This window comes from Gopherus flavomarginatus, chromosome 4 (assembly GCF_025201925.1).
Source record: "Gopherus flavomarginatus isolate rGopFla2 chromosome 4, rGopFla2.mat.asm, whole genome shotgun sequence".
Lineage (NCBI taxonomy): Eukaryota > Metazoa > Chordata > Testudines > Testudinidae > Gopherus > Gopherus flavomarginatus.
In genome coordinates, this window is record NC_066620.1 from 4,493,854 (window position 1) to 4,511,182 (window position 17,329).

A 17,329-nucleotide genomic window follows, 5' to 3' on the forward strand; every position below is an offset into this window, starting at 1 on the left:
TGTTTTGTTTTTATTATTTATATCACAGCAGCGCCTGTAAGCACCAGCTCAAACCAGGACCCCATTGTGCTAGGCGCTGTACATACATATAATAGACAGTTCCCCCCCCATGACGACATTGCAGTCTAAATAGACAAGACACACAAAAGATGGGAAGGGAAACAGAGGTGAAGTTACTTGTTCCAGTTAACACAGCAAATTGAGTAGCAGAACAGGAGGAGAATCCAAGTCTCCTTAATCCCAGTTTACAGTTTACTGATCCACTGGGTCTCACTGCTTCTCTCTGATTTCAATGCCTCTATGCTGGTTTGCACCCACTGAGGATCCTTTAATGGAAAAAAGAAATCTTCCTCTGCCAGATCTGAGGGGATTTCCACCTTTGGTCACCTACTGAGGAAACTGTTCCTCCCCATGGTCATATATGATAGATTAAACACATGTGGTATCTACAGCCATACATTTTTCACTGATGGGGGAAAAGAAAATGCCTCATTAAGAGGAATATTCGGAGCCATTGTGAGATTCCTGGAGAGAATTTGATATGTATGTGCACCTTCACATGGGCAGGGCAAGGGGCTTAGGTCCGGATTCAGCAAAGTAGGGAAGCACTTGCCTAATTTTAGACAGAGGAGTAGTCCCACTGATGAGTGCAGAGTTAGGCGTCTGCTTCAGTACCTTGATGAAATGGGACCAGATGCCCCCAGGTTTGCATTCCTTGTCCCTCTGAGACTCCCACTGATTTCAGCGGGAAGGTCGAGTTTGTGAGGAATGGAAGATCAGTCTCTGGAAGCCAAATCTCTTCCCTCCACACATGCCCAGCTAACCCTGCTGGGCAAACCGGTATGACATTGTAGGAGGCTGGAGCCAATATAGCATCTGTGATCTTAAGAATTTAATGTCTTGATCCTGCTCCCGTGGGAATAAATGGCAAAACTCACACTGACCCCTGCGGCACTGGATATTTTCTCCCTTGGGTTTTGATTTTTTTCTTTTGGTGAAAAAATTTGGTGTGAATATAAAAAAAAAAGGGGGGATTATTGCAAGGATTTCTTCTTCAATCAGAAACTCCCAAGCAGCTCGAATGTGACCCAGTGCCACTCCTAAGAAGCCCTGCCTCTCATTTAAAGCTGCCCTCCTCCTGCCGTATCCCCAAGGGAGTGAGTCACCAGTACTGTTATCTTGTCTACACAAACATTTCGTTCACGGCAAGCTGGGGTGCGAACCTACCCTGCACTAGCCTGCAGTGCTCTAATTCCACATACACCTTATTCATGCGCATTAACAGTTCTAGTCCCATTTTGACAAGGACACGATCAAAGCGCATTAACTATAAACACACAGAAGCAGGTTCGACAGGAACCATTTGTCTGTGGCAGGCTAGTGCGGGGTAGATTTGCTCACCATCTTACCATGAACTAAAAGTTCATGTAGGCAAGCCCTTTGCCGCTATGTGCTTCAGTTCCCCATCAGCACTTTCCTACCTCATGTGGGTATATGTGAGGATAAATTCGTTAAAAAACTATGAGGTGCTCAGATAACGCAACAACAGGGAAGACATATGTACACAGGCAGCTGATCAGAAATAAGAATCTATATTACCCCAAGGTTCATAAATGTGTGATTTCATACTGTGACTGCATGTTATGAAAAGGAAAAAAAATAGGGACCCCTCCCATCAATCTTGCCATAAAAGAGAGAGGGTGGCACTCCCCCAGGTTGAGATCCCACCAGCTAGAGACTAAGGCAATGTATGTTGATCTGTGAAACTGGAATAGAGTTCTCATAGAAATAAAACATATTGTTATAACCTTTCAGGAACAATTTTTTTACCCTAATTTATCTTTTTCTGAGGCCTTTGGAAAGCAGCCAATTGATTATTGATTTCACTGGGGGATGCACAGGAGTAACTGAAGGCACAAAGTTATTTCTTTATTCATTTTATATTTGGAGGCATTTCTCCTGCATGCATCACTACGGATATGTCAACACTGGTCACCGAGGCTGGGTCCGTGGGTCTGTGTAAATCTGGGTTTACAATTGCTAGACCTGGATCTCACACAACCCTATTCCACTATGCAGACTTTCTGACTCAGATCTATGGCTTGACCTGCATTCACACTGCAAAGTTACAGGCTTGGACCTGATTCCCAGTGGGATTCTGGCTCTGATCCATGCTCATAGAGAGGCCCTAGGACATGGGTCCTGAATGCTTGTTGACCCGAGTCAGACTGATTTTTGTGTGAGCAGAGCCCTGGGCTTAGTGTGCAGTGTAGACATACTCACTCTCTGCCCTGATTTAGAACCAGAGAGGAAATGTCCACACGGCTATTTTTAGTGCCATAGCATGAGCCTTGTGAGCCTGAGTCTGAGACCTGGGGTATGAGACCTATCTACACTGCAGGGTCACCGTAAGCTGCCTTGTGTTGACCTAGCAGTGGAAGTGTCTTCCCTTAATTTTGGCTGCCGTCCAGAGGTGGCAACTTTATGAGTTCCCAAGGCTCAACCTCCGCTACACCCCAGGACTTGCCCCCACTCCACCCCTTTGTCCAAACCCCACCCCTTCCCACCTCATTCTGCTCCTCCCCCCCCCACAGCGCCTCCTGCCCGCCGCTGAACAGCTGATCACAGCAGATAGGAGGTGTTGGGAAGAATCTGATTGGCGGGGTTGCTGGTGGGTGCTGAACACCCACTATTTTTTTTCCTCAGAACACCCATGGAGTCGGCGCCTCTCCTGCCACCTATGTAAGTCTCTCTACGCCAATTTAGTAACACCACCTCCCGGTGCATCATAGGGTCATGGTCGATGTAATTAGGTCTATGCAATGTCTGTGTAGACACTGCATTGCTTACGTCGACTGTTACTGGCTTTCAGAAGCCATCCCACAATGCCCCACACTGACAGTACAACCGATACAATCTGTCCAGGTGAGGACATGCATCACTGACACAAGAAGCCAAGTGTGCACACACAAAAGTGATTTAATAACTGCAGTGGCTGGTCAACTTAATTTTGTAATTAGATTCACTGCCGCGGGGTTTTTTGCAGTGTAGAAATAACATAGAATCGTTAAGGCCTTATCTACACAAGAAACTTGCCCCAGTTTTAAACTGATTTGGTTGAGCTGGTGCAAACTGCTGTGTAAACATTTATTTCAGATTCAAAAGAGGTTTACTTTGGTTATGTTTAAATTGATTAGGAAACAGTTGAAGTTAAACTGAAATAAGCCACTCAAACTCAAACAAGAGTATTCCCAAATGCATTGGCCCTGGATTAAACTAAGTCAGTTTAAAAACCTAAGTGAAATCGGTGTAATGTTTTTGCATAGAAAAGAAGCAGAATTTTCAACTGTGCCTGACTTAGATGGCTAAGTTCCATTTTCAAAAGTGGCCGAGGCACTGCGGATCTTAGGTCTCATTGAAAGACCATGGGAATTAGACTCCTTGGGACCCAGATTTTTAAAGGTATTTAGGTTTGCTTCAGTGTTGCCATGCCAAATTGGGACTTGGACAGCTAAGTCCCATTTTCAAACCTGGCTCAGGCACTTAGGTCCAGATATTCACAGATATCTAGGTGCCAAATTCAGATTAATTTCAGTGAAGGTATTTCACCAAAATACCTCAAAGACCTGGGCTTTGGGGGCCTAAACCCATGGGATTTAGGCTCCTAAATCACTTTTGAAAATGAGATTTAGGAGCCTACGCCAACTGAGCACTTCTGAAAAATGTATGCCAGGCCTTAGATTCACAACCTTCCTGCACGATGGGTCATTATCATCATCTCCATTTCACAGAGGGTGTAAGACTGACATTTTCCAAAGTGGCCTCCATTTCTTTTTGGTGCCCAGATTGGGTCTAGGGTGACCAGATGTCCCGATTTTATAGGGACAGTCCCTATTTTTGGGTCTTTTTCTTATGTAGGCTGCTATTACCCCTGCCCCCTGTCCCAATTTTTTCTGTCTGGTCACCCTAATTTGGTCTGATTTTCCTGAAGTGCTGAGCAACTACAGCGCCTGTTGATTTCAATCTGAATTGCAGATGCGAAGCCCTTTCTGAAACCTGGGTTCTCTAAGCTTCTAGAGGGGAGCTGAGAAATCAAGGCACTCAAAAGCGAGTGGCCACTTCCGAAAACTTTGGCTTAAAAGACTTATCTGGGAGAGACACGAAATTGGTTGCGAAGCTAGGAACACTCTTACAGATTCCAGTGGGCGTTGGATTAGGCTGTGGGAGTTTGGATCCAGAGGGAGAAATGCTGCCGCGTTTGGACTTCCCCTCCATGAAAATACAGGGACTCTATACAGGCCCTGAGTCCTTAGGTTTGTCCATGGAGATCTGGATGACCGTGGGATTAGATGGGCCACTCTCTTCAGCACACTGTGGGGTGCGAAAACTACCTCCCTACTGCATGAGGCCAGGGGAACGCCGGGCCTGATCCAAAGGCCATTTATGTTGATTGAAAGACTCCCACTGGCTCCCAGGGGCCTTGGATCAGGCCCTTAGTGAATGTAAGGTTTTGAGGTGAAACCCTGGCTCTACTGACGTCAATAGCAAAACTCCCACTGATTTCAATAGGGCCAGGATTACACCTCCCGAATTTCCCAGGTATCTCTAGTCCTGCCCCTTCCTCCCTGTGGGGTCTTCCACGGAAGACAGAATTTGATCCAGAATGTCTCCCTTCACTTTGGATTTCCTGTTCCCTTTCATCTCACAATTCCCATGGGGCCAATGTGCCTTTGTACCTGGGTCTAGAACTTTGCAATGCGTTTCCATGAAAGCAGCACTAAGAGTTCAGTGCTAGCATAAAAGGGGCTGCAGACTGCAAGCCGAAAAGGAGAGAGATCGGCCCATCCTGTGACCGGGGAGCCAAAAGAGCTGCTTTTCCTTTGGAGTTACTCATTAACCACTGCTCATTTGACAGGATCAATATTTCAAGCAAAGGAGTAAACACTTAAGATCCAGCACTGCCTTGCTCCTTTTCCTTTCCAAGATGATTTATTTTATAAAATGCATCTGCCTGAAGAGGAAGAGGAGCCCTGGGCCTTTTATCTGCAGGATATGCAAAGCACATTTATTTCGCCTTTTATCTCTGGAATTGTATGTTGATCCCATACATATAGATTGATTTTGTTCAGGTAGATAATGAAAAGTCAAGTGGAAAATTTACACAATGGCACTAAGGAGCTGGGCTTTCTATTGGTATATAAATTGCTTTATTATTTCATTCCCTTAAAGAGGGACTTCAACACCAGGGAACTCTTTAAAATATATCATATTTAAACACAACTCCATTTACCTTTTGGGTGGGTTTTTCTGGTAATTTCCTTGCCACTTTTGTTAATTATCAAAGATATTTGTGTTTAAACAAGGGCTTACTCCTTGTCACCCAGCCCTCGCCATCCATCTTCTTTGACTTATTCCCCGTGTCATGTCCTAAGGTGGAATTTCTGACCTGATAACCATGCCTGCAGCAGCAAAACATATACATGTTTTTAGCTCAGTCTGGCAATACCTTGTGAGCAATTATGAATTCTCCCTAAGCAGCTTTCATTCAGCCTCTCTAACCCAGGGGCAGGCGTGCTGCTTAGCTTGTGAATAGAGGCCACTGCATTGGAAAGAACAGCTTGGAACAAAACCAGAGGAAACATTATTAATAAACATCTTCTGGACATTTGGAGGCACATATAGGCTGCTCCAGCTTAAAGCAATTAATTCACGATACTGACAAACTCTCCAGCTCTTTGACAGCTTGGAGCTGAAATAAAAATGCTAGTTCTCCAGGGAAAAGAAGAGAATAGTTGGCTCTTTTCTGGACTGTTTGCTTATAGGCCCAGAGAGCAATCTTCCTTGCAGAATGAAATGCAAGGACACAAACAATGTACCAGGGAGAGAATAGAAGATGGGAATGAACAGTTTGAACTATTTGCTCAGCAGAAGGGCAGCCACAATGGTCGGCCAATGGCTTTCCCATGCATCAACTGGGGCTTCTTAGGCCCTTTTGTTGTTCCTCTTCTTCCTCTAGCCAGATAAGAACACAGCTGCAGAGCTGCAGTTAAGTCAGGCCTTAGACTTATTAACGTAAATCTCATGGGACATTTACTGTATTTTCTACTGCAAAAGACCTTCTCTCTTTTACGCGGTTCAGTATTTACTTGGAAGCCAGAACTGTATTCACTTGCAATCTTTCAAATGCAATTAAATCTCTGCCTATGCTACAGTTATTGCTGGTCCATAGTGCAGCTTTGGGGGCTGCTTACACTCATCTCGAGTATCCGAGGAAATCAGAGTTTTTCTCCCCTGCCTAAACCTGTTAATGGGTGTCCCTCCTTCTAGGATTATCATACTCTTTAACTAGTACTGATTTGCAGATGCCGTACTTGTGAAAGTCACCATAGAAAATAAAGTAGCATCGCACAAGACAGGCGGATGTGACTCAGTTTGCAAAAAATGGGAGGAAACGCAACAGCCAGCTCCAAAGTGATCCCAGAATATTACACTCCCACCCGAGACACATGGTTGAGCTTTGAGGAATTACTATAATATAAATAACATCTAATAAATATTATTCTCCATTATAGCATATGTATATAATATATACTCTGTCTGTGAAGATTGTCCTTTTCAATCTAACCCAAGAAGGGCAGAATTTAATTTGCTCTCATGACTTCATTGCAGCTCAGCGAATGCTGTCATTAAAAATAAGTAGGTGGGAAAGGCATCCGCCCCCATGCAGTTGCGCTGAAAGTTCCAACCTCCCCGAAACGCTCACAGTGTTGTGTGTGTATTTTCACTCGCTGTCCTACCCCCCACTGTTGGTTTTGGGAGCAGGGATCCAAGACTTAATTCTGTTGTAATAGGGTTGATTTCCTTGAAAGGTTTTATGGGGTGAAAAGGCAAAATGCCAAACACTAAAGGAAAGGACGGGCTTGCTAAGAGCACATTAAACCTTGGTTGTCAAGGAGCACACCTTGTTTAAAGACTGCTTTCTCTCTCACACAATCTTGGAAACCTCTGGGTGTTTCTTTTTCCCCCCTACTGGGTGGTCAAGAAGAAAGACTGAAAAGCAAAATGACTCCTATTGTCTCTAGGCTGTCTTAAGAACTGACCTCACGTGACTGTAAAGAAGACAAGCACCTGTTATCTCCAGTGATCCCATGCTTCCGCGAGCACAGAACTCTCCCTTCACCAGGAGAGTATCTTCATGTTGCATAGGAGAAAAAAGGGTACAGTTTTTTCCCCATATCCATATTTTCACTGAGTATAGGTCAGTGGCAGCATTGCAAATCACAACTGCCCCCATGTCCCGTGTTTGGAGGGGCGTCGTTCCTTTCAGATGCTTCCCTCCTAAACAGATTCAAGGGTCTCTGTCTTTTTCATCATTGGGAATTATTTCCGTGAGACATACAGACTCATCTTACTGAGGGAGACAGTGTTGACTAGTGGTGCAGCTACTGTCTGGGGTCAGGCTGACTTGGGTTCTGGGCCTGGTTCTGCCACTGAGATTGGGTGTTTTGTTGAACTTTTCTGTGATTCTGGTTCCTCTTTTGCATGTTTAGATTTGGGGAGTGAGAGGCTGTCTCTTATTATGCATATGTACAGCACCTAGCACGATGGAGCCCTGACCTCAGATAGGGCTGCTAGGTGCTACTGTGATACCAATAATAATAATGAAACTGTGGAAAGAGTTATTTAATAATAATATCTAGCTTTTCAGCTTAGATCTCAAAACACTTTACAAAGGAAGTGCTAATCATTATCTCCATTTTACAGAAGGGTAAAAAGGGACAAGGAGTGGTGAAGTGACTTGCTCAAGGTCACTGAAGAATGAGGGAATAGTAGTTGTTTAGCCATTAGGCCACACTGTCTTGAGAATGATGTGTCCTGTATGAGTAATTGGGTTCTTTGTCACACACTGTGCCCCACCCTGATAAAACCAGATTTCTGTTTCAATAGGCTGCATGTCCTGATGCCACTTAAATGCTGAAAAATTAAAACTTTTATGTGACATTTCCAAACAGTAATCTGAAGGGTTTGTAAACAAGTCATCCACTACCTTACTGTAAAGTTTGCCCACTGGAAGGGATATAATAAACTTCATTGTAACAAAATTATTTTTTGTATATATATTCCTAATCCCATAGTTGCTGCACGTGCTTCGCACAATACTAAAGAACGCACACCCATTAGGACGCTGATCCTCTGCCAGGTCACTACCTGTCCACGTTTGTAACTCTGATCTGCCTAACCACAGCTCGGATCTCTGTCCCACTGGGCCACATGGTCATCTCTTTAGTTGCAAGGTGGTTCATTGGCCATCAGGAGACTTTTTTTTTATACAAAACACTAAAGAAGGGAGCCACCCATGTGTATGTAAAATGCAACACAATGAATGTTACAACGCGAGTCAAGCACAGCAGCACAGTGCAATATAACCCAGCCGCAGGAAACCAGGCAACGCAAAAGCTGAGATCCCAGCCTATGCATCTTCCTAGGGAGGAAGGCTGCTCCAGTGGTTAGTAAAGTAGCTGAAAGCTGAGTTCTTGCCCTTGCTCTACCACAGACTTGCTCTGGGACTTTGGGAGAGTCACTTAGCATCTCTGGGTATGTCCACACTGCTGCTGCAGACCAGGTAGATACATGTGCTGGCAGAGCTGGAGCTAGTGTGGACATTTTGGGTCAGGCTCAGAAGCTTAGGGGGTCAGTAGGCTTGACAGCCTGAGCCGGAACGTCCACATTTGTATTTTTAGCATGCTAGTGAGAGTCTATCTACATGGCTTGGGAGACCTGCTCTCAGCTGCAGTGTAGATATACCCTCTGCCTCGCCACTCCCCATCTGTACAATGGGCATAATAGCACTGCCCTGCCTTAAAATACACTAAAGATCGGAAAGTGCCACGACACTATGAGAGTGGGGGATGGTTAAGATGAACAGCCCTGAAAGTTTCCCGCTATTACAGATCAACCGTGGGAGTGAATTCCTACAGCCAGCAGCCCCCTCTTTGTATCAGTAGGGCTCCAGGCTGTACATCTCCACGGATCTCAGCTGCGGTGGTACTGGCACATGGAAAGAGGAGATCTCTCAGATAGTTAAGTCCTGACATGGATCACTTCACCATATTTCCAGTGCACATCCATTAATGACTCACCACTGGGTTTTGTGTTTTTTAACCCCTCGGGAACTAAACCTCTGCAAGTTCTCAGCCATCTCTTTCCATTAGGGGTTAACAATAGAACTGGTTGCAAAACGGATTTTCCATCATGTGAAAAAAGGTCAAGATTAAAAAAAGGCAACTAAATCTCCCCCCCCCCCCACAAAACAACCTTCCCCTTCCATCCCCCCAAAAATTGTTTTAGGTCACTCAAAACATTTCATTTCTATAAATTCAAAGCATTTCATTTCAACATTCTAGTTTGAAAATGTTTAAGATCTAGCAGAAAATACACTTGGAATGGAAAGTTCATTTCATAATGAAGGATTGAAACTTGGAATTCCAAAAACACGTTGAAGCAGGACATTGTGCCATTTTCAAATTGAAAATAAAACATTTCACCAACCATGATACGAGTTTGCGAAACAATTTTTGGCTATTTTGAAAGGGCATTTTCCAATGGCAAATGGCTTTAACAAAAGCTTCTGAGCAGGTCTAGCTAATGATGGTATGAAGAAAAAGGAATGAGGATACACTGAAATAACTGTACAGTGACTAATTAAAAACTAGAGGTCAGGCCCTAGCTCCTGTAAATCAGTGAAGTTCCAATGACATCGATGGAACTAAGGATCTGGCTCAGAGCTGGCCAAGAGAGGTGAGCATGGAATATTGATCTTACATATATTCCTGTTCCTGATCATCCCTCCTGCAGCTAAGACACGTTAATTAATGAGACATTAAAGAGACTGAATGACACTTACCACTAGTTACTTACAGAGCTAATTTCCAAAACACTTTGCAATAGACAAAGAGAGAGTGCTGTTAATGCAAAGTAATTTGTGCTTTGTTCCTGGTGAACGAATTTAAGGGAGCAAATATAGTTATGCAGAATTTAAATGAAGGGAGACACTAATGTAAATATAGCAATGCAACTGCATGTTTAAGAAATCTGAGCAGGCTACGGTTTTAATCAGGTCTCTTTCACTCAGGTGGCATTTTAAATCCTCATCGTTTAAATTGGATAAAATCCTTAAGCTATAGGAGGGTGAAAAAGAATTGTGCTCTCTCTCTCTCTCGCTACCCAGGGTATTTATCTGGTCACCATTGCTATTGTTTTTGAGTGCCTTACAATCTTTAATGTATCAGAGGGGTAGCCATGTTAATCTGGATCTGAAAAAGCGGCAAAGAGTCCTGTGGCACCTTATAGACTAACAGACGTTTTGGAGCATGAGCTTTCGTGGGTGAATACCCACTTTGTCGGATGCATGATGGATGCATCTGATGAAGAGGGTATTCACCCACGAGAGCTCATGCTCCAAAACGTCTGTTAGTCTATAAGGTGCCACAGGACTCTTTGCCAATCTTTATTGTATTTATCCTCACAACGCCCTGTGAGGTAGGGCCATGTTATTGTCCCTATTGAGCAGATGGGGAACTGAGGCACACAGAGCCTTAGGCTGTGTCTCCATTTTCAGGCTGCGGGGGAGGGAGGTGATTCCCACTTGAGGAGACACACTGGAGCAGGCATGACCCTTTTAGAACTGAACTGACCCAAGCCTTTCAGACGTTTCAAAATATTTTGATACATTGAGACCTTCCCATTTTTTCCCATGTCAGAGGGAGGTGCCGGAACTCTGCCCACACATTGAGACCTTCCCATTTTTTCCCATGTCAGAGGGAGGTGCCGGAACTCTGCCCACCCTCTAGCTGCAAGACAAACATGGTCACTCCAAAGATCCCTTCCTGATATTTATTTTGCCTTGGGGGAAGGAGGGTTGGATGAGTAGTGGTAGGGTGACCAAACAGCAAGTGTGAAAAATCAGGACAGGGGCTGGGGGGCAATAGGCTCCTATATAAGAAAAAGCCCCAAATATCAGGACTGTCCCTATAAAATCAGGACATCTGGTCATCCTCAGCAGTGGCCCACTCCTGCACTCTGGTATCCTTCAGGCAGCACCTGGCTGGCTGTCTCTACTCTCCTAGAGATATAGGGGGCAGTCATCTGGACTATTCCCTTCTTCTGCTTCTTTGGTGGGCTTGTAAGTCTGTTTTCCCCTAAATCCTCCAGGTTGTGCATCTTCTAGGGGTGTGGGAGAACGTCCAGCCCCTTCACACTTCCACAATGGGACCCTGGATCTAGTGTTCTCCAGCTCAGGTGGGCAAGTGAACTTACTACAGAATTGAGGGCAGCGCGGGACAGGAATATCGGCTGAGACAGGGTTTGCGTTTACTAAGGAAAACTCATTTATTTATAGGGTGGCCAGATTTTTAATGGGGAAAACCAGGTCCCCTTGTCCTGGGTGAAAGGTTAGTCAGGAGTCGGTTTGGGGAGACAGTGTGGTTTAGTGGCAGAGCTCTGGACTGGGGCTCTGGAGAGCTGGGTTGTGCTACTGGGTGACCTTACTGCCTCTCTCTGTGTCTGTTTCCCCCTCTGTAAATGGGGGATGCCGCTGCTATCCTCCTTTGTCAAGCACTTTGAGCCCTACTGATGGAAAGGGCCAGGTGCTGTTACTAGTGGGGTTAGGGAAGTGTGAAAAGGGAGCTGGGGCGGGGAAGGAGAGGAGACACGAGGCTGCCCATTCCTTCCTTTATACAATCGTTTTCTGTTTCCTTTTCCTCATTTATTTCTTCTACCTCTTTCCATCCCCTTGCTGTCGCCTTTCACTCTTCCTTCCCATCTCCCTCTGCCACATTTATTCATTCTCTCTAGCACATCCACCCTCAGGTCCTTGCTTCCCATGCTTCCGATACCCTGTCCCGATTCCGAGCTCCCCGGTGGTGCAGAGCCCACATGGATGCCAGGGGCTGCCAGGTGGTGAGCGGCCTGGAGGCTCAGCACTCACAGCAGTGCCGAGAGCGACTGACTCTGCATGGACCTGACTGAGTGGGAAGAAGGGGCTCGAGAAGACGCTCGCTGGGTGGTGCCAGGGTGGCAGCATGTTTGTCTAACACAGCTGGGGTTAGTCTCCCTGGTCCTCGCTGCTCCCCTAGAACCAGTTGTCCATCTCACAGACTTTAAGGTCAGAAGAGACCCACTGTGATCCCCTAGTCTGACCTCCAGCACATTGCAGGCCACAGACCCTCCCCCACCCACTCATCCACTCCTGAAATAGACCCCAACCTCTGGCTGAGTTACTGAAGTCCTCAAATCATGGTTTAAAGACTTCAAGTGACAGAGAATCCCCCATTTACACTAGTTTAAAGCTGAAAGTGACCCATGCCCCCTGTTACCTGCTGCTTATACAACCAGAAGAGCTGAATATCTCAAAAATGTTACTAAATTCAGCCTCACAGCTCCCATGAGGTAGGTATCCATCCCCATATTACCCCCAGGGAACTGAGACATAGAAACACACCCAAGACCTCACAGAGGAATGTTCTGCTGTAGTGGGGAATTAAACTCAGGTCAGCTGAGCCTTCACTGCAAGACCCCCCAACCCCCTTCTCCTTCACAGGACTCCTCTGTTGAGTCAAGGCCAAAATATTTCCAGTACTACTGAGGGGAAACACAGGCTAGGCCCTGGAAAGAGGGACATTTTAGACCTTCAGGGACTCACAGCTATTTATACATTGCTTAGCCACAGATGGAGTTATTCTGGAATAGCTATTCCTGAAGAAAGGCTTGTTTACACGGGAAATAAACTGGACTAACCATTCTGCACTAACTCCCCACGTGGACTCTCTTATTCTGCACCAAGAATGCCTTTGTCCACTTCAACTTCATCCACTTTCAAGGGGAATTAAGCTGCCCCCCGTTTCCCCCAAACGTGTCCATATGTGGAATAGCTATTGCACTTCACATTCACACCCTAGCTTATTTCAGAAATGATTTCCCCACGTCGACCAGCCCCAACTCCATGTGTGCACACTCTTATTCTGGGGAAGCATTCACCCATGGAAGCTCATGCTCTAAAACGTCTGTTAGTCTATAAGGTGCCACAGGACTCTTAGTCTGGATCTGTAAAAGCAGCAAACACGGCTACCCCTCTGCTTATTCTGGAAGCGCAGTGGACTAAGTGAAAAGGGAAGACAGCACTCTTTGTCCAGAATGGAGTTATTCAGGAACAGCTAGTGCATTTTAAATTCACACCCTCTGCTAGAGTCTCATCTTAGACCAGAACACAGCAATCCAAACTTATCTCCCGTTTTTCAGCTAGATCTAATATGCTTTGATCCTGCATCCACTGAAGTTAGTGGGAAAGCTGCCTTTTACATCAGTGGTGCAGGACCAGGCCAACGAACCGGAATCTATGAAAGAACCCAGGCAAGCTTGGAGGATTGACTGACTGCCTGCTAGCTCTGGGATAGGAATTTTTTTTTTTATTTTTATTTTTTTGCAAGTGCTTGATACAAGCAGCTGGGTAGGGCTGCTGACTCTCTTTGAATGAATTCCTCCTTCTCTGTACAGTTAGGGAGCACGGCTGAAAATCAAAGCTGTTTTAACTTTTTTATTCATAATATTTTCCTGCCAAAAAACTGGATTTAATCAACAATGAAAATTTCCATGGGAAAAGGTTTTTAATGAACATTTTTCATTTTTTTGATGGGACATCTGGAAATGAAAAAAAACCCTACCTTTCATTTAGTTTTAAATTGGAATTATCTTTTCATTTTGTTTTTCAAAAGCTAACCTGAAATTTCAAAAGTCTGTTTGTGTTTTTCTGCTTTCAGAATACAACAGAATGAAGGATGTTTTAAGGACTTTGGGGGGTTTCCTCCCACTTTTGCCTTTTTTCTATTTTTCCTCTTTCCCCCCAAAAAAAACTTTCAAAACTTTCTTAAATTTGAAAAAAAGTTACAGAATTGCAAATGGAAAAATAAAACACAAACTTTGTCATTCTGTTACTTCTCAAAAGTTGGAGAAGTTTTGAAAAGCTAGGAAAAAGGAAAAAGTGGGCTAACCCACTCAGTGGCAAAAATGGGCAGAGAGTGGGAAAAGTTGATTTCAGAAATTATGCTAAGAAAATGAGAAATTGTTCCATTTTGAACACAAAATTAGGCATAATAATAACGATACATGGCTCTTATCTAACACTTTTTTATCAGTACATCTCTAAGCATTTTACAAACAAGGTCAGTATCATTATCTCTATTTTACAGATGGTAAAACTGAGGCACAGGCAGGCGAAGTGACTTGCCCACGGTCACACAGCAGGCCGGTGGCAGAGCCAGGAATTAGAACTCAAGTTTCCTGAATCTCGCTCAGTGCTCATCTTAGTCAATTAGGTCAGAAATGAATAGCTCACTTACGCAATGTTGTAACCATGTTGGCCCCAGGATATTAGAGGCACAAGATGGGTGAAATAATATCTTTTGTTGGACCAACTTCTCTTGGTGAGAGAGAGAAGCTTTTGAACTACACAGAGCTCTCCTTCAGGATCCTGGTCACTAATGGGCACTCCTCACTTGTCCTTAGCCATTGTGCAGGTGCAGAGTGGGAGACAGAGTGCAAGAAATCATCCCTTTCCTACTCTTCCCAGGGGAGGATTAGGCCAGTCACTAGCTCAGGGACTCTCCCTTCATGCCCCTTGGAGGGTTAGGAACCCAGATCATGGAATTTCTCCACACAACCAGCAGAGAGGTCTTAAGAGATGGTGCAACCTTTGCACTCCCATTGCATGCTGGGAAGTTGAGAAAGAAATCGAGTCTCCTGGGGCACAATCCCCTCCTGAGCTCCTCTTGGGGAAAGCGTGGCTCGGGTTGCCTTCACTGCCCATTCTCTTACAAGCACAATCTGGCCCTTTGTCCATGTTCTCCCACGTACTCTTTGTCTTGTGCCTACACAATGCCTTGGTGGCCAGTATCCTCACCCTCACGGTCAAGATAGAAAGGAAGCTGGATGCCACTCAGATCAAGTATCTCCAAGTGACTGAAAATATCAAATGGTTCGAATTCAAGTTGAATGAAGAGATCCATCTTCTAATGCAACATGTCCTGTGCTCTCACATGGTTGCCCAATTCTCTTTAAAGCGGTCTGATCACCTGCTCTGAATGCATACCAGCTTCCTGGCAAGAATTATCTTAGTTTCGACTCAATGAAGGCAGGATAGAAAAGACACCCCAGAAGATGTAAAACACGACGCTTGGATGACGTCATCAGACACCTGTCCCTTACAGGCATTCTACCTTGTTATGCACTAGATTTGGTTCTAGTCAGAACATCATGGAGGCACAAAATGCGTTTGGTGGCCACCCTGCTGTCTAGACAGCATGAGAACGAACTAATTGTAGATTTCAGGCCCTTAGTGATCGGACACTATCTGTTCAGCGCTCGACTAGTGCTGTGCATGTACATAATGCTACACAAGCTGCTAATCATCACAAACACGAAGTTTGGAAAGGCCAGTATCAAAGTCCTTCAGCACATATTCAGTGAATAGTAACAATGGTTTTAATACTAACAGTGTTTTCCCTCTCGTCTGTGACATACCAGGACACAATCCAGACTAGTGGGAGTCTGTCTCACCCCTGCCCTGCAACTGCAGATGCCTTTGATGCCTTGCTCTGGTAGCCGCATCTGGGCTGCTCATAAACAGCCTTCTAGCATGCAGGACACACCCTGGGTGTCGTGTGTAACTGTAGCCTGCCCAGCCTGGGTTATACTGCAGGTGACCACACCACCCTCTCCCATCCCGCTCAGCCCTTGATCCTCCTCCAGACACGCATGTCCTGTACTGCCTAGCCCTCCCCTGGGCAGTACAATATATTAAGTCCATTATTCCTTTAAGGGGATAAGATGCCAGTTTATTACCTTAAATATTTATGTAAACACTTCAATTTAAACATACCGGATTAAATAAAACAGTAAAGTGAGTTTATTAATTACAAAGAGAGCGATTTTAAGTGAGTATATGTAATGAGGTGTAAAAGTCAGAAATAGTCACAAGAAAAAGAGAGATAGAATGCTTACTAGTGCCTAACTTAAAATATATTAGATGTAAGAAAATTTCTCACCACATGCTACCAGCAAGGTTATTGATCAAACTCCTCAAGTTAGGACCCCTTCCACAAAGTCCAACAGCAGTTTCCTTTTGTCTTCTCAGGGACAGAGAGAGAAAGAAAGGATGGTGCCTTGGGGTGTTTAAGCCCCCCTCTTGAAAAACATTTCCAGTTGAGACCCAGGAGACAAAGAGTCTATGGGGAAGGATGTTCCCTGCTGTTTTTTTTCCCACCTGTTTGAACTTCCTCTGTCTTCCCTTCCTGCTTGATGACTTTATTTATGGCTTAAATGCAAATTAAGGCAAGCACTCCTTCCTTCTTTTGTTTAGGACAGAGCTGCCTTCTGCCTGGGCAGGTCTGTGGGATGTGGAACATGTATTAATAACATCATACAGAGAATCCTACAACTTTACATGCAATGTTGCCACACATATTTTACCAGGAGAATACTGACCAGAAAATTATGAGTTTTCAAATGATACCTTACAAGGCATACTCTGTACCAAGATTATTGCAATAGTGTGTAGTGTGTGAATACAGGGGTGTATTCCATCACACCCTCAAAACCCAGCCTTTTTTCAAACCATAAAATCGTTGACTTTTTCATTCTTTGATTAAACATACCATGCTATTTTATTTTTTGAAAATTATAAAAAAAATTATTGGCTGAAATCCAACACAATTTATTTTTGGGGAGGCAGGGTATATTTGTAAACAAAATAAAAAAAATTCTTACCACCCCCAAACAAGAACAGCTTCTAAATTTTAGACCTTTTCACAAAAATCCATTTTTATTTTTGACTGGCTCACTGCTCACATGGTTACCATCACAGCCACCTTTGGTTCACTGGCTTCTCAGGCCCAATCCAAAGCCTGTTTAAGTCAGTGGGCATCTTTCCATTGACTTCAATGGGCATCAGATCAAGGCGCCTCAGCAGCACACACCTGTAATTCACCACTGATGCACCTTTGACTTTACTTCATTGTGAGAAATGCCAAGTTCAAAGCTAACCTCTGTCATTGTTTCCCAGAACGATCTGATTACAATTCATGGGCCTGATCCAGGGCCCATTGAAGTCAATGCCAAAGCTTTAATTGACTTGAATGGTGCAGGCTTAAGCTACGTGCCCACCATTTGAAAGCTATCAGGTGAATTAGTGGTCACTTAAAAATGCTCCATATTTTGTGCTTCTTGAAAAAAAAAAAAGGTTGAAATTTTAAAAAATGATGATCAAACCCATGTTTGC